General features: G+C 35.8%; 1 long non-coding RNA gene across 1 annotated transcript; it reads right to left on the reverse strand.

The window, feature by feature from the left end:
• Nucleotides 1–5,284: 5,284 nt before the first annotated feature.
• On the reverse strand, nt 5,285–7,698 carry LOC128557828 (uncharacterized). The gene is made up of 3 exons (XR_008371427.1): nt 7,421–7,698; nt 7,037–7,147; nt 5,285–5,368 (listed from the first exon to the last, which is right to left on the reverse strand). It is a non-coding gene; the product is annotated as an uncharacterized LOC128557828 (long non-coding RNA).
• Between the last annotated feature and the right edge of the window lie 18,331 nt (nt 7,699–26,029).

The raw sequence follows: 26,029 nt of genomic DNA on the forward strand, positions 1-26,029 counted from the left end.
GTCTTTTTCAATTATTTTTCAGTCAAACACACCACGCTGTCTATTTGTAGCAGTGAGCAGAATGCCTAACTTTAAAGCGCTGCCTCACTGGAATACCGGTATCATGATTTTTTAAAATTACCATTCGGGAAGGTGTAAAATACAAAATTCGATTTCCATATATAAAAGATATAAAAATATAAATATTGAATAATTGGTGAGTTACTATCCGACAGTGTATTGTGCATTTAGTATATGACACTTCACGCAATTGATACGTCATGGAAAATCGTATTCTGCTAAAAGATATTAAACGTTTCACAAAGCATTACATCTGGTTACTATCACAATAAAGTAGATAACAATCTATTGTTGTAATCAGTACAAATATTTTTGCTGTTGTTAGCATTACCCCTTTCATAACATTGTTATAATAAGCCGCATAACGTTCATCCGTGTAGGCGGTGGTACTAGTTATGATAGCGCGGTATGTTTTATTGAAAACATACACTGTTGCCTGATTCCGACGCCAAGAAAGTTTCGTGAGATCAATTTGGTTTGCGTTTAACTTAGCATAAAAGCGAGTCTTTGCATTTTGGTGTCTTACAAATATTTCCGCCACTATTTTTTTTTTCTTTGGGGGGGGGGGGGGGGGGGAGAAGAGAGATCGTAAATACATGATTTTTACTGGGTTTGGTATCGAACTATTTCATATGCATAAGTCATTTAGCTATCTATCTTACTATCTATCTTAAGGCATGTCGGTGATTCTACTTAGGTGCCCTCCCGGGATGAAATAATGCCTGGGTGTGCACTTGATGTCTTCTATCGCCACGAAATGCTGGAAAATCGCCATTTGACATACAATTTTATCAGTGATGTTAATCTCAACAACAACATGTGGTTTATTTTGACTTCTTACTGTTTGGTCTGTGCACGTGTAATCATGTAATTTATCACTTATGATTTGTAAGACAATACATTTTATCTCTTTTTAAGATTGGTTCGTAAAATCGTATGCAAATCACAAGCAATGTTTAACGAAAACGATTACTGCACATGCTAACGGCAAAAAATGCGATACGCTATAACACCGTTGTCAAGAAGAGCAACATTTCACAAACATTTTTGAAAGTAAACCACATTACAGATATGAAACTTTTCACCTAGATATCCATCATACTATCAATAATGTTTTAATTCAAGAACCTGTAGGCCTGTTATAGATCTGTCTAGCACAGGTTCATCTGAAAACAGGGAAAAATGCATTTACTCTTTACAGAAAGCTGAAAAGACCTGCCATGATCTCCATTTTTCAAAATGTACACTCTGCCATCCCAGCAAACAAATAGACTTCTGGACAACGTTTTTAGTTGGCTGTTTATTGTTGCAACGTCTGTGACTGGAAAAGGATTTTCTATATCATTTTATTTTCAATATAAAGACATAGTAAAGGAGTCATAACGATGTCTTTTGTCGAAACGACTTCAAGTTTTGTACTTCTAAGCTGCAATGCTGAAAAAATAATGATATTGTATATATGTTCGATCGACAGTTTGGTCACTTCTTTACTTTATTACAGAACAGATCGGTATAGCAATTTTATTATTGCAGTTTGAATATATAATGTATTAACCAGTGTTCTAAAAGTATTGAAAAGGGACTAAAACTTGTAAATGATATTTTGTTTGCAGAAATCTGTCCTATGATGTGAAATATCATAAAGTTTGACAAATGAAGGGCTATAACTCCCTTTAAAATTACTGGTCGGAACATCCCTGTCGTATGCATAACAAAAGTTGGCACTGATCACTCCTGTAAGGTATCGTGGAAATCAGACCTATGTTATAAGAAAAGCGGCCAAAACATCAAGGATTATTACTGTGCTAAAACACCGAACTGGAACATGCCTATGATGTGCACAACTAGGATTAGCAATGAACAATTTTATGAAGTTAGATGTCATTCCTCCAGATGGTATCGGAGCTGTTGCCCGGAAAAGATAAGATAATACCAACAAAGGACTATAACTCCACTGAAAATCAGTGAACCTTAACATGCAAACAATTTGCACAATGAGGTCTGGAAATCATCAAAAAATGCCGACGATATAAATAACCAGGCATGGCAATTATCACTCTTGTAAAGTGTCCGTCAAGTGGTATCGGAGGATTTGCGTCGACAATTTTGTTACAGGCAGACGGACAGCACTTAATCAATATTTCCCCCATTACGAGAGTCAGACATACATACATGATGCAGAGGTCCTTTCAAAGACGTCTCTAAAAGACATGAATGCACTTTTCAACAACCAAAAAACATACAAAGGCGTCTCAAAAAGACGTCATTACCGGTCTCTAAAAACATGAATGCACCTTTGAACAAGGCAGTCTGAAAGGCAGCTATACCCCTGTCGCGGTTATGGATAGTGAAAGGGTTCAAGGTACTGGATTGAAGCATTGACCTTGTTAAGTATATTTTATAGTCCATGTATTACGACATTAATGAATTTGAAAATCCTTCAAAATGGAAGGCTTAAACCTTTGACCTTGAGTTGTGACCTTGACCTTTAGCCGACATGGCTGACCCATGAGTTTTGCACATCGTCCTGATGAGGTGAAAATCCTTCAAGGGGTTTAGGGGATACAGAGCTTAAACCTTTGACTCGAGTTGTGGCCTTGACCATGATCCTACATAGCTGACTCATGAGTTCTGATTTGGTGATCATTTGACCCAAGTTTCATGAAAATCCTTTCAGCAGGTTTAGGATATACAGGGCGGACACAAAATGGAAGGCTCAAATTTTAGCCTCGAGTTTCGACATTGACCTTGAGCCGACTTGGCTGATTCATAAGTTCTGCACATCGTCTTGATGAGGTGATTATTTGACCCAAGTTTCATGAAAATCCTTCAAGCAGGTTTAGGATATACAGAGCGGACACAAAAGGTTAGGCTATATTTTTGACCTCGAGTTGTGACACTGACCTTGAGCCGACATGGCTGATTCATAAGTTCTGCACATTGTCTTGATGAGGTGTTTATTTGACCCAAGTTTCATGAAAATCCTTCAAGGGGTTTAGGTGATAAAGAGCGGACACAAAATGGAAGGCTCAAACATTTGACCTTGAACTGTGACCTTGACCAAGTTCTGCACATCGTCTTAATAAGGTGATCCTTTGACTCAAATTTCATAAAAATCCTTCAAGGGGTTTATGAGATACGGAGCGGACACAAAATGGAAGGCTCAAACACTTGACCTTGAGTTGTGACCTTGACCTTGAGCTGGCATGGCTAACTCATAAGTTCTGCATATTTTCTTGATAAGGTGATCATTTGACTTAAAAATCACGAAACTCCTTCAAGGGGTTTATGAGATACGGAGCGGACACGAAATAGAAGTCTCAAACATTTGGCCTACAGCTGTGACGTTGACCTTTAGTCGACTTGGCTGACACATATGTTCTGCACATTGTCGTGATGAGGCGACCATTTGACCAAATTTCATGAAAATCCTTTAAGGGCAGAGCGGGCACAAACTGTTATGGACGGACGGAGACCATTGCTATAACCCCACCACTCTAGGCGGGGAATTAAAAACAACCAAAAACAGAAAGACGTCATAACAATCTATAAAAGGATGTCTTGTATTTGCTAGCATTTGACAAAAATAATGTTTCACATACATATAAAATGTTTTGAAGTAAACAACATTCTGTTAAATAAATTCTGTTTAGAATAACATCTTTACGAATATCCTCTGAAAGCAGTTTACGTAATCAAGTTATAAATAGGCAGACTCGAGTCAATCGTTCATTAGAAGTGACCAAATTCGCGCTCTAGCACCGGCTTAAGTGCACCTATATTTAAGACAGTTGACCAGACTTCTTTTTTATTTTGTAAGACATTTCCTTTCCCGAAAGTAAACGCTGTCGACTTTAGACATGGTAAGGGTTTCCAGCGTTGGTCTTGCACAATTAATTTCTAAACATATATAATACTATACCATTTAATTGTCAACGAATAAACTTATTCAGTCAATGGAAATAACTAGTGACCCTATTTAGGACTTTTTTCATGCGAGAAGTTTTCTGACACTACACAGTGAGACAGCATCAAAAGATCACATACTAGTTTGCTTCCTGACTTAATTATTTATTTCTAGATATAAAATCTAAAACATTTTAAAGTGTCATAGATTATTATACCGAATGAATTGTTAGGATATTTTATTTCATAAATATATGCCGCAGACTGAGTTATATTGACGAGCGAATTTCACAGGAAATCATTTCCATATCATATTCATGACTTTGCATTATTTCAGATGTGCAATTTTCTCACTGAATACATGATAAATGTAATAGCTACTCACAAATGAAGATCGTTTTACTTGAAATAAGTTTCATCAAGTGAGAACTCCACAGAACTTGACAAAACAAGGCAATTAGTTGGTAATTATTCTCTTTATGCCGTGTTTAATTTGCTTTAATAAAACCATTTGCCAGTTAACCTTTCCTGTGGTACGTTTTACATTACTTTGACGCTTTAGCATTTTGTAAACTTGCTTAAAATGCATTACACGTGGACAATTTGCTGTGTAATTAAATCTTCCACATGCAGTTTCAGTCTAATCTAATATCATAAATTCTCTCGGGTAGGGCAAACGTGTTATATATACACAGGCGAGATTTTCCATCAAATCCGTTTATACATACCCATTTCTGCCTATGCCTGTGTTCGTTAGTTTCAAAGACTTTAAGGTACCAGTTACCACAGTTCGACTAATACAACAGTTTTTGGTTCGCGGTATGGTATCAATGTTACTGTTGTCAAAACAATATAAACATTAGAACGTGTATGAACACGAAAATTCACAACCATCCACATTAAACAATATTTAATTGACTAAACAACGATCTACACTTGTTCTGAGAAGTGTCTGCTTGGATAAAGTTGGTCAAAAAGTAAACGGAAAGATGTGTACATAGATATAAATACACTATCGAGGAGGATTCTTGGTCCCTGACATATCTATTCGAAAAGAGCTAGGCTAAGTTAGCCAAACAGGCCTGTATCTGAAAAGGATTTCTCTCTATCTGTTCTGGGGCTTTATCTGACACTGTTCCTCTAGTCAGATCGCTCTGTGTCTGTACTAGTAGAGGATGAATTTTGCGCCCTATGTGGCTGCGTTTGCATTTGAACGTGTTTATCATGAAAAGGGCGCTAGCTCTATATAAATCTGGTATAATAATAATAATGTCGGTACACCTGGGCAAGACGGTATTAGTATAGGATTATACTGGAGGCAGTAAACAGTTTTCTGAGCTTCTCGGCTTAGAGTCGCCTACCTAACTTTCAAAACCTCACACAAAAGTCTGTTACCACACACCTGAAATAAAGAAATTGCAACATTAACACCACTGTATGTCTACCGTTATAAACCATCTACAATACATCTCTAATATCTAGTATTCTGTTTACAAGACCTGAATTTTGTGCTCTCCCGGTCGCGGAAACTGATGACGAAAAAAGCTAAATTTGCCGATTTTTAAATCGCTGCAGAAAATTCCCTGAAAACGATAGCCCCAATTGCTACACTGTTCCATACTCCAGTAACACTGTAAAATCTGAAAATAAGCTCAAATATATGTGCCATCCGTACCGTTTTTTCACTGTTCCAGTTTTCCTGAGGCCCCTGCTAAAATGACAACCCCACTTTAAGCTAGCTCAGAGGAAGCATGTATACGCTCCTGCAAGTCATTACGTCATACTATCAAGATCAAGGCTACTCAACTGATTTTTTTTAAATAAGTGAAACTCAATTCTAGCCGCTGAAACTTCAATTCTAGCAATTATTATTATTTAGAAGTTCAAATATGCACTTCATTCCGTAAATTGCCTCTTATTTGTAAATTTCACCCCGGCCAATTCGACACTAACAGCTCAAAACTGTTTACTGCCTCCTTAAGGGAGACAAAAGTGATCCCAATAGTATGACATTTGCTGTTTATTTTGTAATTTAATCAATTCAGACCAAAAGAAACCCAATTTCATACATATCCAACATATGCTGTTGAAAATTTTAACAACTGAAATACATCATGTATGCAGAAATTCTACCAGGAACGCGTACCGAAATTAACTAGTAACATTACAGCTTCATTTAGGGCCCATTGCATACAAAAATGAGGTCTCAACCATGTTTTTAGTATCTAGATATGTTCAGCTGCCAAGCTGGCTGAATATTATAGCAATTTTTAGTCATTGTTACTGTGCTGGACCTGTTCCAGGAAGCTACAAGCACATGCATGAGCACCATATGTCACCGTCTTAACGTTTCACGAAATACCATTACATGCTTATTTGTCTATTCCTAGACACTAAATGGTGTCTATTTGAAGATAATTATCTGCACTGTGATATTAAGCTATGATGTACATGACTTTCAACCCGTAGAACTGACTGCATCAGACCAAGAGTCCATGTTAAGACCTCAATTTGATAATGATCACTTTTCGCGAGTGATGAAATATGAGAAAAACGTTATTTTTGAGACAAACCTTTCAAAACCTATCTATTTTAGGGAAAAAGATGTCTATTCTCTAAACTTTGTGTGCTGTGACTGGCGTCTATGTTATGCAATATGTACATAACTTCTAAACTGAAACGAACAACGAAACACTGATTCAGAGGACATACTGCCGAAAGTACCCCCGAGGTCTGTTCCACAGTCCGAGCCGCTATTTTGCTGTTAAAAAGCTTGCTGAATTAATAGAAATCAATGAATTTGCATTTAAATGCCTTATTTGACGACTTTAATGTCACAGTAAGCATATGTCTAAGTAAAATGGTGTCAGAACAGATATATCTTTCATTATATCGGCTCGGAAAACACTGTAAAACTGACTTTCATGTCTGAATCGCGGTTGTCTCCCCTTAGTTATTGCTCTTAAAAACTCTCATTTTGCTTCAAAATTAATTTTAAAACTCATATTCCTTCACAAATCATACTGAAAAACCTCTAAGACATCAAATAAATGCACATGGAAGAACTTACAAATTTTCAAGATTTGCTCTTAAGGAGGCAGTAAACAGTTTTCTGAGCTTCTCGGCTTAGAGTCGCCTACCTAACTTTCAAAACCTCACACAAAAGTCTGTAACCACACACCTGAAATAAAGAAATTGCAACATTAACACCACTGTATGTCTATCGTTACAAACCATCTACAATACATCTCTAATATATAGTTTTCTGTTTACAAGACCTGAATTTTGTGCTCTCCCGGTCGCGGAAACTGATGACGAAAAAAGCTAAATTTGCCGATTTTTAAATCGCTGCAGAAAATTCCCTGAAAACGATAGCCCCAATTGCTACACTGTTCCATACTCCAGTAACACTGTAAAATCTGAAAATAAGCTCAAATATATGTGCCATCCGTACCGTTTTTTCACTGTTCCAGTTTTCCTGAGGCCCCTGCTAAAATGACAACCCCACTTTAAGCCAGCTCAGAGGAAGCATGTATACGCTCCTGCAAGTCATTACGTCATACTATCAAGATCAAGGCTACTCAACTGATTTTTTTTAAATAAGTGAAACTCAATTCTAGCCGCTGAAACTTCAATTCTAGCAATTATTATTATTTAGAAGTTCAAATATGCACTTCATTCCGTAAATTGCCTCTTATTTGTAAATTTCACCAGGCCAATTCGACACTAACAGCTCAAAACTGTTTACTGCCTCCACTATGAACACTAGCTATAACTCTGAACATTCCGAAAACCAGGGTGTGTATGGCTTCAGATTTTCCTTTCATTATCAAAATGAAGCGGACGGTAAAACACCATTATGTGAGTATAAACATCAAAGGCGATGTTTAGCTTATTTAAAAAGTGACCGATAGAATAGAGTACTTTCTTCTAAAATGTCAAAAATAAAGGACAGGAAACCAGATTAGCAGAAAGATCTAAATATAAAAAAAAATATCCGTTGCACGAAAGGATCACATCAATTCACTTTCGGGACTTTTCGATATATATAAAATCATATTAATTTAAAGCTTCAGGCCATATTTTTATATGTTTTCATTACACTATTTATTAATTATAACGATTTCAGAAAAGGAACACCGATTCAGCGATTTCAAATGGACATCGTTTTAACAGGGTCCTTACAGATGTCTCTCGGGCTTTCTGTGTCTTTCGGTTTCCATATAAGAGTAAAAACTATCTACATAGTAGAAACATATGTTTTGGAAGCACACGTCAAAGCAATTCTCTTTTCAGCACACACAAACCCTTGACCGTTTTAATAAGTAAGTTAACATCAAACCTTGCTTTCAAGGATGTATCAAGCCAGCTGCATTCTAGCTTTTTTTAGAAGCTAAAATGATTTTCTGTCGGGTAACGCTAAACATTGTTTTTCATGTATTTTGGCGTTTTTTTTTTTTTTTCAGGGTAATATAGTATCTCCGATAATGAAAGTAGCACGGTTATGCTTTTGATTGTGACGGCGCTGAAGAAAAGTTATAGATTTGATTATATCCTCTCTTTTTTAATTTAGAATATATCACTCAAGGCTAGTAATTTAGCTCTCTGGAATAACGTCATAAAACCCTATAATTTCTCTCAGAGATGAATTTTAAACCTATAATTGTCGCGTAACCTTTGAAAGAAATTTATTAAAATGTGTTTGCACAGGAATCGTATAAAGCTATTGAAGATTTATAGACTAGTAAATAAAGGCACTCAATTAATCCCATTGATTTCATTATTGTGTTACAAATTTTAAAAGAAAAGGGTGAGATAACTGATAGGGTAACCCTACTACAAACTACTAAAAACTTCGAGTCACCAAGGTACACAAGTGATATATCAAAATATAAACAATATCTTACGTGAAAATTATACGTCATTAACACTTTGTTTATGCTATAATTATGTAATTAAGGTCATTAACGAATAGGAACATGTGTAAATTATTAGGCTATATTTACAAACTTAGTAAATAAAATTAAGCTGTATCTCTAATATAATCTAAATAGTACTTTCAGACCATAAAATCGTGTATATTGGCAACATGGTCTGTTACAAAGGCAACTGCGTGCAAACAAAACATAAATCAGCTCTGTTCATATTACTCACGGTAATTAGGTAAATACTGTATATGTACGCAAGATATGTTAATCCAGGCTACATTGCCTACCATCGTGTGTTTCGAAAATCTACTGATTCACAAAACTGACAAGACATAAAATCAGATTCAGAATGGCGTATATGTATTTCGTGAAGGTATTTTTGGCTGATAATGACACTGAGTGTTGAATGGACATACCACAAACACTTTCATTAAATACTAGAGTGATACAAAAACAGCAAGGAATCAGAATCGTGGGTGTACTACTACGTGAAGCTTATAGATTCAGTAATGGTGCTTTATCAGTTACTGTTGAACTATCATACCACAAAACAACAACAACAACAACAACAACAAAAACAATAATAATAATAAAAAAAAAAAACACGCATACAAATTGGTAATACCACTGCAGAAATGATAGGATGAAGGATTTGTTAAGAAGACAGCAGATACGATTGATATATCAAAGGAATAAAAAGGCTAAGAGAACTACCATTCGTAGGGTGTATCAGGTAAACAGAAACACAAAAAACCATTAATAACAATCCATAAACAGTATAAATAAATGTTTATACGAATAGCTTCTGTCTTAAAGGCGTTTCAGCAAGGCTAGGTGGATGTAAAAATCAGTTCATATCTCACAATTTCTGCAAAACCACATTTAGATGAACATAAACGTTGGAATAAGTACATACCTACTGTTTCTGAGACAATCGCACATCAACAATCGATTAGCTCGGTAAATTTTTCACAACTGATTGCGAGTCTATTCTCTGGATGGGTAAGATTGCGGGTCTATTCTCTCACAGTTGAAATAGTCTCTAGACTTTTCTGATAAGATTGTACTACGTTTCCTTGACATGTTTTGTGCCCATTATTCATCAACGAAAACAACAATGTAGAATATCCCCTGTTAATCCATTTTAAGTCTTACAGAGTAGAATAAGTTAAATCATATTGTTACACTTGTTTGTTACTTAATATGCTAAATGTAACAGAAAAAAAAAACAGCAATTATTAACAATAACAAAGTTTACCTTGAAAACTTACAACTCAAAATACCTTGAAAATGTTAACATAACCGTGCAGTCGAATTCTAATATTCAAGAATTGTCCAAATCCTGTCAAAGACAACTTTAAATCCAATCAGTATCTCTTTAATTTTTTCCATCAACATTTAAATATCCAAACTGGTAACATTTTGTTATTAAGAAATACAGAAGATGTTACTTACTAATAGATTCTACCTGCCCTAAACACTTTAAAACAAACAACATGGAAGGTTCCAACACTAAAGAGAAAACTATAATTCAGAGAGCACCTAAACCATGGTTCAATAAAAATTTGCAACATCTAAAACAACAAGTTAGAAAGTCCGAACGTACATGGAGGTGTTACGTTAACACAGATCAGTTTAAGCCGTATAAAGCAGTAAGAAAGGAATACAAACATCAAAAAGAGAAACACGTTCAGTGAAAAGATAGAGAATGCTAAAGGTGATTCTAAGTTTCTGTATGGATATGTATCTGAACTACCTGGTACAAAGTCTGAAAACACTCTGTGTCAAGACGAGTCTAATAATTCATTGGCCGAAACATTTGCTGACTTTTTCATGGCAAAGAATCTAAAAAATACGTCAATCCCTTAGTGAATACCAACACTGAACCTCAAGAAAGGGCTGTTCAAAATGTAGACACATTTTCTGAAATGACTCAAGATGAAGTGAAAAAACTTTTCACTGAATTGACCGGGTTAAGCTCCCCAGAGGTGGTTTTGCCACTGACCGTTCCGAATCACTGTTGCCGTTAATCATTTCTACCTGTAGCCAGGTCTACCTAGCGATACTCTAAGATTAGTTAAATGGACTCCAGGATGCTATGAAAACTTTATATTCATTCAGGTAACAACAATTGATAAGATTAAGTTAAAGAATAAGAAAACAAAAAGGTCAGTAGCTACACTGAGGCACGCCTGACATAGGAGAGAGAATCGCCTCAAGCTTTTGATTATTGAGATTATTGAAATAAAACAAAATTACACTTCATAAATGTCATTGATGTGACCTGTTCATTGTCTTTAAAACAACCTTTGAATAACCAGAAAATGCAGGAAATCGATCGCATTCTGAGGTGGGAGGGGTGGTGGTTGGGTTGTAGGGGGGGCGAATACCCGGACACCCAATCGGCTAAAATTTCAACATTAAAACAAACTGCCGATCAGTGTAACACATAGTAGCATGTAAAATCCAGACTAAGTATTGACATGAGTTCAATTCAATTTCAAATAAATGTGTGATACTGATAAATATTAAAATGTTTTGAAGGAGAAATGAGACACATAGAAATGAGACACATATGTTCAAAACTTGTCCTTAACGGGAGGTTATTTGACAGTTCCAAACAAGCATCGTATAACTTTCTTTGGTTGCTGGTGAAAGAATAGAATATAAATAACTTATAGACATACATTATGTATCAGAACTACAATCTAGGACAGGCTTAACAGTAAACAATGAGTCATCAGTATAGAACGCATTAAGGGGAAAATAATGTACTTAACAATATTTAAAAAAAATAAACCTACTTGATAAAGCAACGATGTCATTACATGACAAAGTTATCAAAGGAATTGATTTCTTATATTTGTTCTCATTCTTTTGCCTACCAAATGTATTGTAGACATTCAAGCACATGTTGTCAAAGTATTGAAGACAGTATGTGGTTTGTGGTTTTTAAAAGCTACATAGAATTTACTCAAGTTAAACTCGGAACGTTAAAGCAGGAGTTATAACATAAACTTTATATTTCACATTATTCTCTCGGTGGCACAATGTGGTAATAGGTATAGAGATATTTAACAATCATATTGTGTAAAATCTGACAGAACAGATTAATTAAATCTATCTTCAAAACAACAAGATAAATTCACCATTTGTGTCAAAAATGTATAACCCAGTCAAATACCAAATAAAGTGCAACAGCTATAAGATACTTATCACGATGAAAGAGCCTGCATTATTTTCACAAACAATACGAGTATGTTAACACAGGCAAGACAAGTTATTTATAAGTAACTGTTTTACATTTGTAATTTAATTTATTCATTTATACTACTTCTAGAAGTCATGTATAATATTACAATGTTGTGTACAGACTAACTTATTGATATAACTTCAAGCTTAGTCAACAAAGTGATTATCACAATAAAGCAAATTACAGACTGGTGTTCAAATTATTAGAGACTTTATGATGATGTACAATAATAGCTCTTCTCTTTTATGTTTATAAGCCCACATGCCGCAATAACTTATGGCATGATCGTTAAACACGGGCATTGTCATAACGCAGACAGTTTAATTGCAATGTTTATTACTGCGAGATAACATAGCTCGGAAGTCAACAAAGTTGCACTAGAGATTGTTCGTAACTGATTAATGTAGAAGGAATATTCCCTTGGTCTTGTAAAGAATTATAAAACGGTTCTACGTATTTACATAGACACTACTTTATAGCAAAACACATTTTACCTCCTTCTTAAATTCGTACGTTAATCACAAACGATGTTTAAAGAAAACGATTATTGTACATACTGACGACAGAAAATGCGCTTATCAGGCTCGAGAAACGTTTTCATCGTTGCATTCCACACATTTTACTGAATATAAAGTTTAGCTATTAGACCTCTACCTGGATATCCATCACACTATCAATAAGCTCTAATATATATTGTCTTGATTTAAGTGGAACTGTTACAAATCTATCTGACTCTGGTTCATCTGCAAACAGGGTAACATTCGTTGATTATTTGCATATGGAAAGCTGAAAAGACCTGTCACAATCACGAGCTGATTGAACAAGTTTTTACATCATGTACAACAGGGTGATGCCAAAAACTGAGTAAATATAGTGGTAACATCTGTGAAATTTGGTGGAATTGCAACCAGTGGTTTCGGAGAAGTAGCACATGTCAAAGGATTTGACAAATCAAAGGTCATGACTCAGCTGAAAACAATTTAATCAGAACACTCTTGTAAGGTTTGGTGGAAATCCGATCTACTAGTATTATATGACAGAAGTGGCTAAAACATAATATAATTTTAAGAATCAAGGGTCATATCTCTGCTAAAATACAGGTAACTAGAACATGCCCACGGTATGCACAACTATGATTTGCAATTATCACGTTTGTGAAGTTTGATATAATTCTTCAAGGTTGTTTCTTAACAAATCAAGGACCATAACTCCACTGAAAATCACTGAACGGAAACATGCCGACAATATGCAAAATGAGGCTTGGTGGAACTCCGCCAAATAATATCAGTGACCAAAACATCATAAAATCAGATGAATCAAGGGCCATCACTTTCCCGAAGGTCACTAAACCAGAAAATATGCAAAATAAATCTTGGCAATGATGAGTCATGTAAGGATTGGTGGAGATTCACGCAAAATATAAAAGAAGTCACCAAAAGATTATACATTTTAAATATGATGAATCAATGCCGTTACTCTACTAAAAGTCGCAGAAGATCATATAGTATTAACTCGGTCAAAAAAAAAAATAATGGTTCCGTGCTGGCGTCGAATAAAGTCCCGAATTAATAAATCCTAATTTTTCAAATTTAGCGCCTGTGCTTACCATGGGGCTAGATGGACATTATTTCACCCATGGAATGTATTTCACATTAATTCGGACATTTTTTTTATGCTTATATTTACATGTTTTCAAGTGTTTACTTGAAAACGAAAGTAGGGTGTTTATTTTGAGGACAGCTTTTTGAAATGCGGCAAAATGAGGGTACCCGACTTCAGCTTACATGTATTTCACTGCATACTATTTAAACCAATTTTTATTTTCGTTTTCTTGTAGCAGATGTACGGGTGTCTGGAGGAAGTTTCTGTGTAAATCTAGAAACTGTTTCAATGGCGACTGAATTTTGTATTAAACAAAGAACAATTTCTTTTATTGGTATGTAACAGATAAGAGTCGTACCATGTAATTTTCTCAAAGTGGCTGCAAACAGAGCGAAATTTCATTATTCTACTTCTAATCACGGGCACAAAACAGGGACGTATTTTGGAACAAATTTTCGCACAGGGGGTGATCATTTCTCTAAATCTGGTGCCGATCAAATCCCGTACTTGTATGATTTAGACATAAAATCACGATGTCTCTGTTCAGTTCGTAGCAGTTAAAAAAAAATAGTGCCTTTTTACATCAAGTGCATGAAAGCACTACAACAACGTGAAAATATACACACGAGATTATATGCTTGGCCAATAAATGGTTTGGGGTAGCTTCATTTAAGCACGAATTCCTCGACTTTGAAATGCAACATAGCAGGTTGCCTTTACTAAAGGTTTTCTAAGAAATAATTGTTAAATTTCCTGAATATCAAATAAAAAAGTATAGATCGTATAGCTGGGTAAAAAATATGCTTACGTGATATAGTCGAAAAAAAAAATCATAATAAATAGAGCTTAACGTTTCCATTTTTAGCGCATTTGCGCTTAAACCGGGGCATAATTTTTCTCATGGAATATATTTCACATTAAAAAAGGTACTTTTCATGCTTATATTTACATGTTTTCTAGTTGTTTACTTGAAAACGCAAGTTGGGTGTTTTATTCTGCGGACCGTTTTCTGAAATGCTGCAACTTGACTTTTCATTCTTGTTTCCATGAAGCAAATGTATGGATATCTTATGGAAAATATGTTTCTGACGGTGTGCTAATCTAGCAACTGTATCCAAATTAATTTGAAGTGGCTGAACTGTACATGAAACAAAGAACCGTTTCTTCAATTTATATAAAACCTGAAGCAGATCATGACAACAATATGCACAGTGAGGCTTGGCACTGACTACTCGTGTAAAGGGGCCTCCGTGGCCAAGTGGTACAGATAGCTGACTTCAAATCACTTGCCCCTCACCGATGTAGGTTCGAGCCTAACTCTGGGCATTGAATTCTGAATGTGAGGAAGCCATCCAGCTGGCTTACGGGAGGTCGGTGGTTCTATCCGGGTGCCCGCTCATGATGAAATAATGCATGGAGGGGTACCTGGGGTCTTCCCCAATCATCAAAGCTGGAAAGTCGCCATATGACCTATAATTGTGTCGGTGCGACGTTAAACAAAACATACACACAAACAAACACAAACAATCGTGTAAAGCTTTACGGAAATCCGCTAGATAACATAAAAGAAGTGGCCAAAACAAACAATTTGATTAATTAAGGGTCATTACTCTGCTGAAAATCGTCAAGCCGGGAAAAGTCGATAACATGCACGATGAGGCTTGGCACTGATTTTTCCTTTAAAGTTTGTTTGAAATCTGCCAAATAATATCAGAGAAGTGGCCAAAATATCATTGAATTTGATCAATCAAGGTTCATAACTCAGATGTACGCTGCAAATCATCAAACCGGAAAATGCCGACGAAACTAGGCTTGGCAAAGATCACTCTTGTTAGATGTGGTGTAAATCCGTCAGTTTGGTTGTTGTCGGAGGAGATGTGTAGACAAACTTTGTTACAGACAGAAGGAGTGACAAACAGACAGACAGACAGACAAACGGAAAACACTAGATCAATATGTCCTCCACTACATGTGGAAGACATGGGTACATGTTAAAGCATTCTTTTCCAAGACGCGCCATTCAAAATCCACCAAAACGACGTCCCTAAAAACATGAAAACACTTTTGAAGAAACAAGCAAAAAAGCGCCATAAAGACGTCACAGAAAATGTTATAACAATCAAAGAAGGACGTCTTTCAAAAATATTTTCTCAACTTATCGAACTTAAACAACACTCAGTTAATTAGTTCTTATATAGAAACATCATTTGAACGCAATCAAGAAATGAATATGCAAACTTGTGTTGACAGTTCATTGGTAAGGCTTTCTAGTGTTGTCTTTGCATAATGAATTTCTAAAAATACTTAATATTATACTTTAAATTGTCAATAAAGAAATGTTTTTACTAGTGAACCTTTTCAGGTTTCTTTGTGCGAGAAAACAAAACACCCGAGGTAATAGTTTCCTGATGAGGGTCAATTATCATTTACAACAAAAATGTTCAGGACACTATACAGTGAGACGGCAAGTGTTTCTACGGTCAAGTAGGCCACTCCAAAGATCAAATATCAGTGAGACGGCAAGTGTTTCTATGGTCAAGTAGGCCACTCCAAAGATCAGGACACTACACAGTGAGAAGGCAAGTGTTTCTACGGTCAAGTAGGCCACTCCAAAGATCAGGACACTATACAGTGAGACGGCAAGTGTTTCTACGGTCAAGTAGGCCACTCCAAAGATCAGGACACTACACAGTGAGACGGCAAGTGTTTCTACGGTCAAGTAGGCCACTCCAAAAATCAAATATCAGTGAGACGGCAAGTGTTTCTACGGTCAAGTAGGCCACTCAAAAGATCAAATATCAGTGAGACGGCAAGTGTTTCTACGGTCAAGTAGGTCACTCCAAAGATCAAATATCAGTTTGCTTCATTCCTTTTTATTCCGCGTTTTTCATACAAAATTTGAAACATTTTAAAGTATCATAGATTATACCGAAAAAAATGTTGTTTTTTTCATAAACATACACCGTGGATTGATTTACATTTACGTATGAATTTTACAGCAAGTTTAATAATTTATGACAGTGTTATTTCAGAGGTGCAAGTTTCTCAATAAATATATGGTTAATGTAATAGCTACTTACAAATTAAGGTCGTTACTTGAAGTTAGTTTCATAAGACGAGTACATGTGCTTATTTTCACTATAATTCCACAGAGCTTAACAAAAAAGGTAATTTGTTGGTAATTAGTCTCTTTATGTCGGGTTTAATTTGTTCTATTGAAATCAGTTGCCAATTTAACCTTTCCTGTGATACGTTTTTACATTTATTTCACGCTTTAGCATTTTGTTAACTCGTTTGAAAGACGTGACACGTAGGCAATTTACTGTGTAATTAAATCTTTCACATGCAGTTTCAATCCAATCTAATATAATGAATTCTGTCCGTTAGGGCAAACGTGTTATTTAAGGAAAACATATACACGAGGTTGAAAATATATATTTATGTAGGGGCTTCTTGGTCCCTGACATTTCCTATTTGAACTTTCTACTATTAACACTTACTATTACTCCGAACTTTTCCCAAACAAAGAAGTGTATGGCTTCCGGTTTTTGTTTTCATTATCAATATAAATCCGGTGATGACACATACTTATGTAACAATGAAAAAAAATGCGATTTGCCTACTGAAAAGTGACCAGTAGAAACGAGTATTTTCTTACACAATCGGCCTCTTAAAATGGGAACCAACCTCTTAAAATGGGAACCAAAAAGGACAGATAAGCAAAAAGATCTCAAAGGAAAATATCTCAGTTGCACGGAAAGGATCTTGTCAATTTACTGTTAGGACTGTTCGATATTTTCATAAACCCTGTCATTAAAAGCTTCAAACCATGTAAAATTTGACCTTTTTATTACTCTTATTATGACGATTTGAGAAAAGGTACGACGATTTATCGATTTCATATGGACATTGTTCTTATCGCAGTCCATTCGTTTGTGTTTCAGGTTTTCTATGTATTTCGGGTTCTATATAATAGATAAAACTAACTACGAGGTACGTACTCATAGGTTTTATACAAACGTTTGTTTTTGTTTTTTTTTTTGGAGCAGACGTCATAACACTTCACATTTTCAGTCCCTCATATTAAAAGTAAGCTAATATCAAACCTTGCCTTCAAGGAAGAATCAAGCTAGCTGCATTCTAGCCTTTATAACAGCTAACCTTGTTTATCTGTCAAATAACGCGAAACATGTTTTTCATGTAGAGTTGCGTTTTTCAGAGTAATAACATATTTTGGATGATGAAAGTATAACGGTTTTGCTTTTGATTTTGACGGCACCGAAATATTTATTGATTTGATTATATCCTCTCTTTCTTATCACAGAAGGCTTCAATCAGGGCTGTTATATTTCGATCTTCTCAGACCGTTCAGCACGACTTTTATATCGTGTTATTGGTACTGTTTTAGTTTCTCGGCATGACCATTTCGGCCTGGTTGGTTCCAATACTCCCGCTTTCATAGCCCTGGGTATTGTATAATCACCCCTTGGATATGATGCCTGCTTTTTAATTTTGTCTTTGAAAGTTCCTGTGATATGCAGGCTCAATAACCTCAGATCCCCTTCCTAAATTCAAGTCTGTTTAGTTCTGCCCATTGTTTTCTCGTTTGGGGCAAACCCATTACTTTATCTGGGGACCAAGCGCCGCTTTTCATGTAATTACACGCCACAACACGTGTATCATTGAAGGTTCCATGTGCACCGCCGAATGAAATCATCTTCGGATGCCTCTAAATTGTTTTTGTACTTTTAGCATGTGTAAATGTTGAGTTCTGCTCAAACCGGGGCTAGAGGGCGCGGACGTTAGCATGCATTTTCGTTTTTGTCGTGTTAAGCGACCTGTGAAGTTTCCACTTTTTCTATTTTAATTTAGTTGTCTAGAATAACGTCTCTAGAAACATGTAAAGAAAATCATGATATCTCTGAGGGAGAGATGAATTTCCAAACTATAATTGCCGCGTAACCTTTGAAAGAAATTTATCAAAATGTGTCTGCGTAGGCAATTGTTGAAGATATATAAACTAGTAAATACATGCATCTATTTAATCTCATCGATTACATGATAGTATGAAATAAGAGGGTGAGAAAAAATAAGGTAACCCTACTACAATTAAAAACTTCGAGTTCTCAAGGTACACAAGTGATATATTAAAACATTAACAATATGTTACGTGACAGTTAATCCATTTCATACGCCATCAACTCTCCATGTACGCTGTAATCATGTAATTAAAGTCATTAACAAGGAGAAACATGTGTAAATGATCAGAGGATATTGACAAACCCATTAATGAAGTCAAGCTGTTTCTCAAATGTAATGTAAACGTTCAGACTTTAATAGTACAGTAAAATGGTGTAAAAATACTTCAGAAAATGGGAAAAGCATGAAACTTGGTACATAACTACTTTAGGGCAAAATACTAAAAATGAGCATGAGACCCACTCCGAAAAATCCAATATGGCCGAAAAATCCAAGATGGCCGCCATATATGTATATATTTTCAAAAGTACATAATATTATATATAAAATTTCTACTGACACTTACAGTCATCAGTATTATAAGCTAAAATCACCTGCCTGAATAAATCCAAACATATTATATTAACAAAAATACCGCTCTTCCAACAAAAATGAAAAAAGTTGTCTCCCTTGGATAAAATGTGCTATTAAGCAGAAGAAAAGTCATAATGCATTTATATGAATCAAAATATAGTATATAATGGTAATTGGCATATCAAGAATGTTTAAAATGGCAACAGTCCTGTGCAGAACTTTACAACAATTGTAAATTAATTAATTATAAATACATTCGAACTTCGGTAACTGGAACCCATCAGGACCGACTAAATTTTTTCGAATTATGGGTAGTATGAGTGATCGAAAATATATTATAAAGGAATTTGTTTGGGACCTGACGATAATTAATTGAAGAATGGTTTTTCGAATTATCAGAGTTTGAGCAAACGAAGTTTTAGTCTGTAATGTGTTTTAGTGAATAAATGACATGTGTTTCACTTTGTCATTAGTTTTCGTGACTCAGAATTTGTAAGTGTTGCTGTATTCATTTCAATTTATTTACACTAAGAGAACTAATGACACTTAATTAAAACTATATAATTCAAAATTATGTTAGTGTGATAGAACCATGTGAACATCCCTGGCCTGTCAGATCATCAAGATTTCTTTGGGAAAAAGCCATTGCCGGTTGATCAGCGTAATCAAATTTACATTTGTATGTCCCTGTAATATTCTGTTTTTGTCAAATTGTAGCACATTGTGCCATAACAATGGTTTAATAGTTTAATGTCATAAGCATATAATGTACAGTCACTAATGCCCTGATCACTCTCAGGCAAAGACCATGAAGATCATACTGCTTCCTGAAAATTTTGACGCGGTGGGACGGGGATCAAACTCGAAAAATGTGCACTTCTAAAGTTCATACTGCGCGCTTTAACATCCTTGCCAGGTTTCTCACGGGGTCTAACACGTTCACACTAATTTTCTTACCACGCGCTTCTTCACGTCCAGTGTGTTCTTACTACATTCTTAGTACGACCAGTCAGATTGCACCTCTCGCTTACCATGCTTTAACCATATGCTTATCACCTTTTCACTGCATTCGTCGGCTACTTATAAATACTACGCCATGCGTCTCTTTTTTCCATTCCTTCTGCAAGTTATATTGACATAATTGTGTCCGCATCTACACTCAAAAACCATAAATTACAATAAACGACGACCCCCACCCCACCCCAACGCCCCAATGAAGAAAAAAGAGCAGTCTTACAGAGAGACTGCGGTGGAATAAGCAAAAGCAGTGTGAAGGATATACGGAGGTCCAAAAGTCCACTACAAGCTGCCAGTGCTGCTGAGTCCATGATTATGTGGCAATTCCTGATGATGTTCGAAAACCCATTGCTGATTGAAAACGAAGTGATTGGGAATTTGGGATCCAGTATTCATACTTAATTTTCAGAATCTGAACCAATCATGGCGAGAACCTGCTGCAAACGTGACATAGATGTGTTAAGAACCGAAAGAACGTATTAATAACCTTATGCGGTATACTGCAATGTGGCATGCACGTAGCATGGTCATAGCACACAAGCGTAGATAAGTTGTAGTAAGAACTCCATTGACGTAGCAAGAACGCAATGATAACCCAATGACAGCGCAGTGAGCACGCCATGCAGCCTTTTCCGTCCGCACCACGCTTGTACTATGTCCTACTAGGTTTTAGTTAATCATTACTACGTCCTTCCTGCTTCCTGATTAGACCGCGTTCTCACTACATTTGTTTTGAACATGTCCAAAATTCGACCGCGTTCTCTACACTCATATAGACCATAATTATTAATTATCATGTTCTTATCGGAGTCTACTGTATTTCTTCTACATTGTACAAGTTCTTACTGCGTCCTGCTAGTTTTTACGACGTAGGGGGAACGTGGCTGAGTGTAACGGGGGTATAGATTAAGAGCAGAATCTATCATTTCTACAAGAAAAATGTGCTCTTATATCTATTTCTGGACATTTTACTGAAATTAAAATTAAATTAAATGTGAGTACTTGAAGATTTTTCTAATGAGCACAGGTACATTCGAAACACAATTTTAATACCAATTTAAATTACTAGTTTTAAGATGACAAATATTATCTATTTACCATTTGTACTTCCAGTTAAATAGTCCAGTGTAAGAATAACACTGTCTTGTCAAACAAAACTAACCAGTACATCTCGCGCTTACCGGTGAATCAAGCTTTTAAATGCATTTTCTACATCTTCCTACAAACAAACTGTTCGTATTATATTTCTGGGGTATAAATGGAGGCTTTCGATACTCTTCTTTACAGCAAAACATGTCAAGTAGCTTGATCAACCATCTGTTCACATATAGATTAGGGCTATAATGTGCATTCCTGCATCGTCTGCTACACCTCTTGAACATACTAAAAAAGGTTGCCCATTAGGTCGGGCACATATGGGTGTTGGGTGTTCTATCACTTTCCTAAAATTCCTAGTCAAGATAAATAAGGCTGACCAGAGAGATCTTTGATATATTGGAACCTTTCCAATAGTTTTTGTCTCAAGTACCCGAGTCTCATACCAGTAGCTCCTCAAGTGCATTTGCAACCTCGATAAAGTCTGTCGAGGAAGACCTAATTTGTCAAACGTGCTGAAATGCTCTGCACTGCCTTATGCAAGTTAACTAAAGTTGTCGACAATCTCGTGCTTGTGTGTACTGACAAGAGTATCTGACATGTACCTTATTTCAGATTTCAGCTCACTGTTCAGAGTAATATATTTCACAGAATAGTTACTAAATGTTGTCCATGAAAGCAACTTTTATATTTTCAGCCTTACTCTTCTTCGTTACACAGTTAGCAATTTATTACGCAGACATTGTGACTGCGGGTGTATAATAAGGAACATTGTTTCATTTGATCCTACTAGCCCGTCGCTATAATCTATTCTTGCATTTCGAAGTCCCAAACTGAAAGGGGTAGTTGTCGTACTTGGTGTCAAAGAAACTACAATTTTATATAGCAACTAAGTTAATTGACCTTCACATTCTCCATATTACTTACCATCTATAAACAAGGTTTCATAAAGAAGTCTTTAGAATTTGCAATTTTGAAGTTATTGAAGAATCCGCCATTTGCAAATGATGGACCGACATACAGACGGACAAAATGATGTACAATGGGAGAAAAAAAGATAACAAGCATGTTCTCAATTTGTCCCTCTGTCTATGTAAAATTTCTCAAGAAACAATCTCTCCTTGTTTTGAAGAAATGCAGGATGACACTTTGTGTCATATTCGTGCACTATTTGTTGCCATAGCAACAACATTTGTTGCCATAGGAACAAATTTAAATGACATTGGCTTTCTCTGCATTGCCATCTATCCATGTACCAAGTATCATGAAAAATTCTGCTGTAGTTTCAAAGTTATTGCAGTATCCCACTCTGCATGGCTGACGTATTGACATGCATACAGGGGCAACCCATAAGCCCCATCTGGCTAAATACTGGTAAGGGAATAATAACAATGTTTCAATATGCTGCTGTGGAGGGAATTCAAGTGAACTAATATAAATTACATATATTAAAACAAAATATTCTTTAAAATATGAAACTACACAAAGATAATATTAAACTAAGTTTTTAAAGGTTAGATTTTTGCCGTTACCATGGAAACAAAAGAAACTAACATCATTTGAATTGATATTTTTGCATTTGATGCAAATTAGGATTTATTTTATTATATACATTTATATTTAGTGCATTTTGGGGTGAATGTAAATATAATGACCATTCATTAGAATCTTCTTAGGTAAATATTGAGTTTTGGCGGCCATTTTGGAAAATGGCCGCCATATCGGACATCTTGACAGATATCAAATGGGTCCCATGAAAAAAATGTTTTTAATGCTTTAATAGATAGCTGTGCCAATTTTGGTGCTTTTCCCATTTTCTGAAGTATTTTGGCATTTTCTGTTACGAATTGATCGCACTATAAGTACTTTCAGACCATAAAAGCGTGTATATTTGCAGCATTGGGTAGTTATATTGGAAACCTTGTGCAAACCAAAAAATATAAATCAATTTCGTTTATATTACTCATGGTAATTGGGTAAATACTTTATATGTATATACCGAAGATATGTTCATCCAGGCTACTTTGCCTAACATCGGGTGTTTCAAAAATCTACTGATTCACAAAAACTGACAAGACAAAGAATCGGAGTCTTAGGTGTGTTCCAGAATGGCGTATATGTATTCCGTGAAACTGTTTTTGGCAGCTAATAATGACACTGACTGTTGAATTAACATACCACAAACGCTTTCTTTAAATACTAGGGTCAAACAAAAACTGACAAAGCATAGGATAGGAATCTTAGGTGTGATAGAAAGTAAAGTTACACATTCAGTGAATCTGTTTTATGACTAATTGACATACCATATGTCCACAAAATAGCCCGAAGAGATCACAAAAAGTACACACAAAAGTCTATAATACCTCTGTAGAAAGATAACATCAAATAATCAAAACGCTGAAAGCACAGAAAAGTTGAAACCTTTCAAAAGGCTGTTAACAATTAATCTGAAGAAATACATGTTGTTCTGGCAAGAAGTATGAGTGTAGTCTTCAATGTCACAGGAGTTGGTATGAAATGCATAAAGGTAGTTTTTCACCGGATGTGCCTCCGTGGTCCACTCGTATGTAGTCCATATCAATATATAGTGCAATTTTCCCGCCAAGTAAAGGCCATTTTCATGCCAAATATATTAAAAGCTTTATTGATGCTTGATTGTAAAGAGGAATATTTGCTGATGTTTTTAAGCTACTTTATATGCTTCAAAAGGTGAATCGAAGCTGTTTGAAAAATGAAAATGAAAGTAGGTATTTCCTGATGTCTGTCTATGCAGTATTATAGCGTTTACATCACGTGTATCAGTCACGTGGCCATGGTTTCACTGCATAAAAGTCAACCCATAAGTAGTCAAGTGCATCCCCACAGACCTTTTTTATACAAAGAGCTAGTTTTAAAATGTAATAAAATTACTGCAGTAAAATATCTACCTGATATCTATCTGAAGATTATATTTCATTGAAAACAATAGTGGAAAGGTCAAGTCTGTGCACCCTGAACAATGAGAACAACGAAGGGTAGGTCAACGCACCCTAGACAATGACACAGATGACGGACTCGCTTATGTATGACTTGATCAGTAGCAAACGGTGTTTTAAACCATGTTTATTTTATAATTTTATTCAAAAGTAATTACAAAATCAAACTGAACATAAATACGTTCCCGGCGCTCCCAGACTGCGCTCATCATTTAAGAAGGATACACCAAACAGAATGACCTTTATGGTCCTACTGCTCACCAGAGTATTATACGCTATTCTCCAAGTGACCAGATCGTTACCGGTCCATTCCAATATCATTTATGTTTGCTATGTGTGAAGATTTTTTCTACAAACGAACTGTAAATTGAAGCATATTTCCAAGAATGGCTAAGTTGTGGCGACAAATCAGTAAATCAAAATGTCTATCAAGCATAAACTAAAAGGATTTGAAAATAATATCGAACAATCAGATGACTACAGGCAAATGCACTCCGTACAATACCAGAATGCACTAACTCCATCCAGAAAAGTTCAACTCAAAGAATTCAACACTTCAAAAGTTCAACTCCAAGTTCATTCTCAAGTAAACAGATCTCGGACAGTTCAACTCAAAGATTATAAATTTGCTTAGCTTAATCGGTAAATTAAACAAGGAATATCAACTGTTCTAGCAAGTTTGGTATATAAGTAGGAAATATTCGTATTTCCCAGGGCTGATCTAGAAGGACTCAGTATTCAAAAGCTATATACCATCTAGGATTTTCCTCTGTGTGTCTTGATTACAGTATGCTATAACATTTCACAAACTTACGAACAAATCCACAAATGGAACGGGCGTGACGGAAATAAAAAAACAAAAACAAATATCAAACAGGAAATGCCACGTACCAAAAACGCAGCCTCCCCAAAATACTACCAAATGTTTAAATTTTACACGGCCACCAGTCTACGGTACATATTTGAGCCAATGTTGTCTTGCCAAATTGTTATATATTAAATAAATAAGGCTACTTATTAAGAATAGTCCACGTGTCGACTTCCACAAAACAAAACAAAACAAGAAAAACCCACAGTTTTCAGATAAAAAGAATAATGTTTTGATCTAAGGACCATTGGTCCCTTCTCTTATTCTTAACTAGAAGATAATTACGGTGCCTCCGTGGCCGAGTGGTTAAGGGCGCTGACGTCAAATCACTTGCCCCTCATCGATGTGGGTTCGAGCCTCACTCGGGGCGTTGAATTCTTCATGTGAGGAAGCCATCCAGCTAGCTTACGGAAGGTCGGTGGTTCTACCCAGGTGCCCGCTCGTGATGAAATAATGCACGTAGGGGCACCTGGGGTCTTCCTCCACCATAAAAGCTGGAAAATCGCCATATGACCTATCATGTGTCGGTGCGGTGTTAAAGCCAACCAAATAAAATAAAAGAAGATGATTAAGTATTTCTATCTAATCGGGAAGAATAGAAAAATCTAATTATTTTTCAAAATTCAACACGATATCACATATACATCAACTTTCACAATTCTTGGAGCACGGGTTGCATAATTCTACACATTTCTACGCAATCAAATTCTAATTTATCCGACCCTGAAAATGCAATTTATTGATGTTACGACTTTCATTGGTGCTGTAACAA

Source organism: Mercenaria mercenaria, chromosome 6, assembly GCF_021730395.1.
Source record: "Mercenaria mercenaria strain notata chromosome 6, MADL_Memer_1, whole genome shotgun sequence".
Taxonomy (NCBI): Eukaryota; Metazoa; Mollusca; class Bivalvia; order Venerida; family Veneridae; genus Mercenaria; species Mercenaria mercenaria.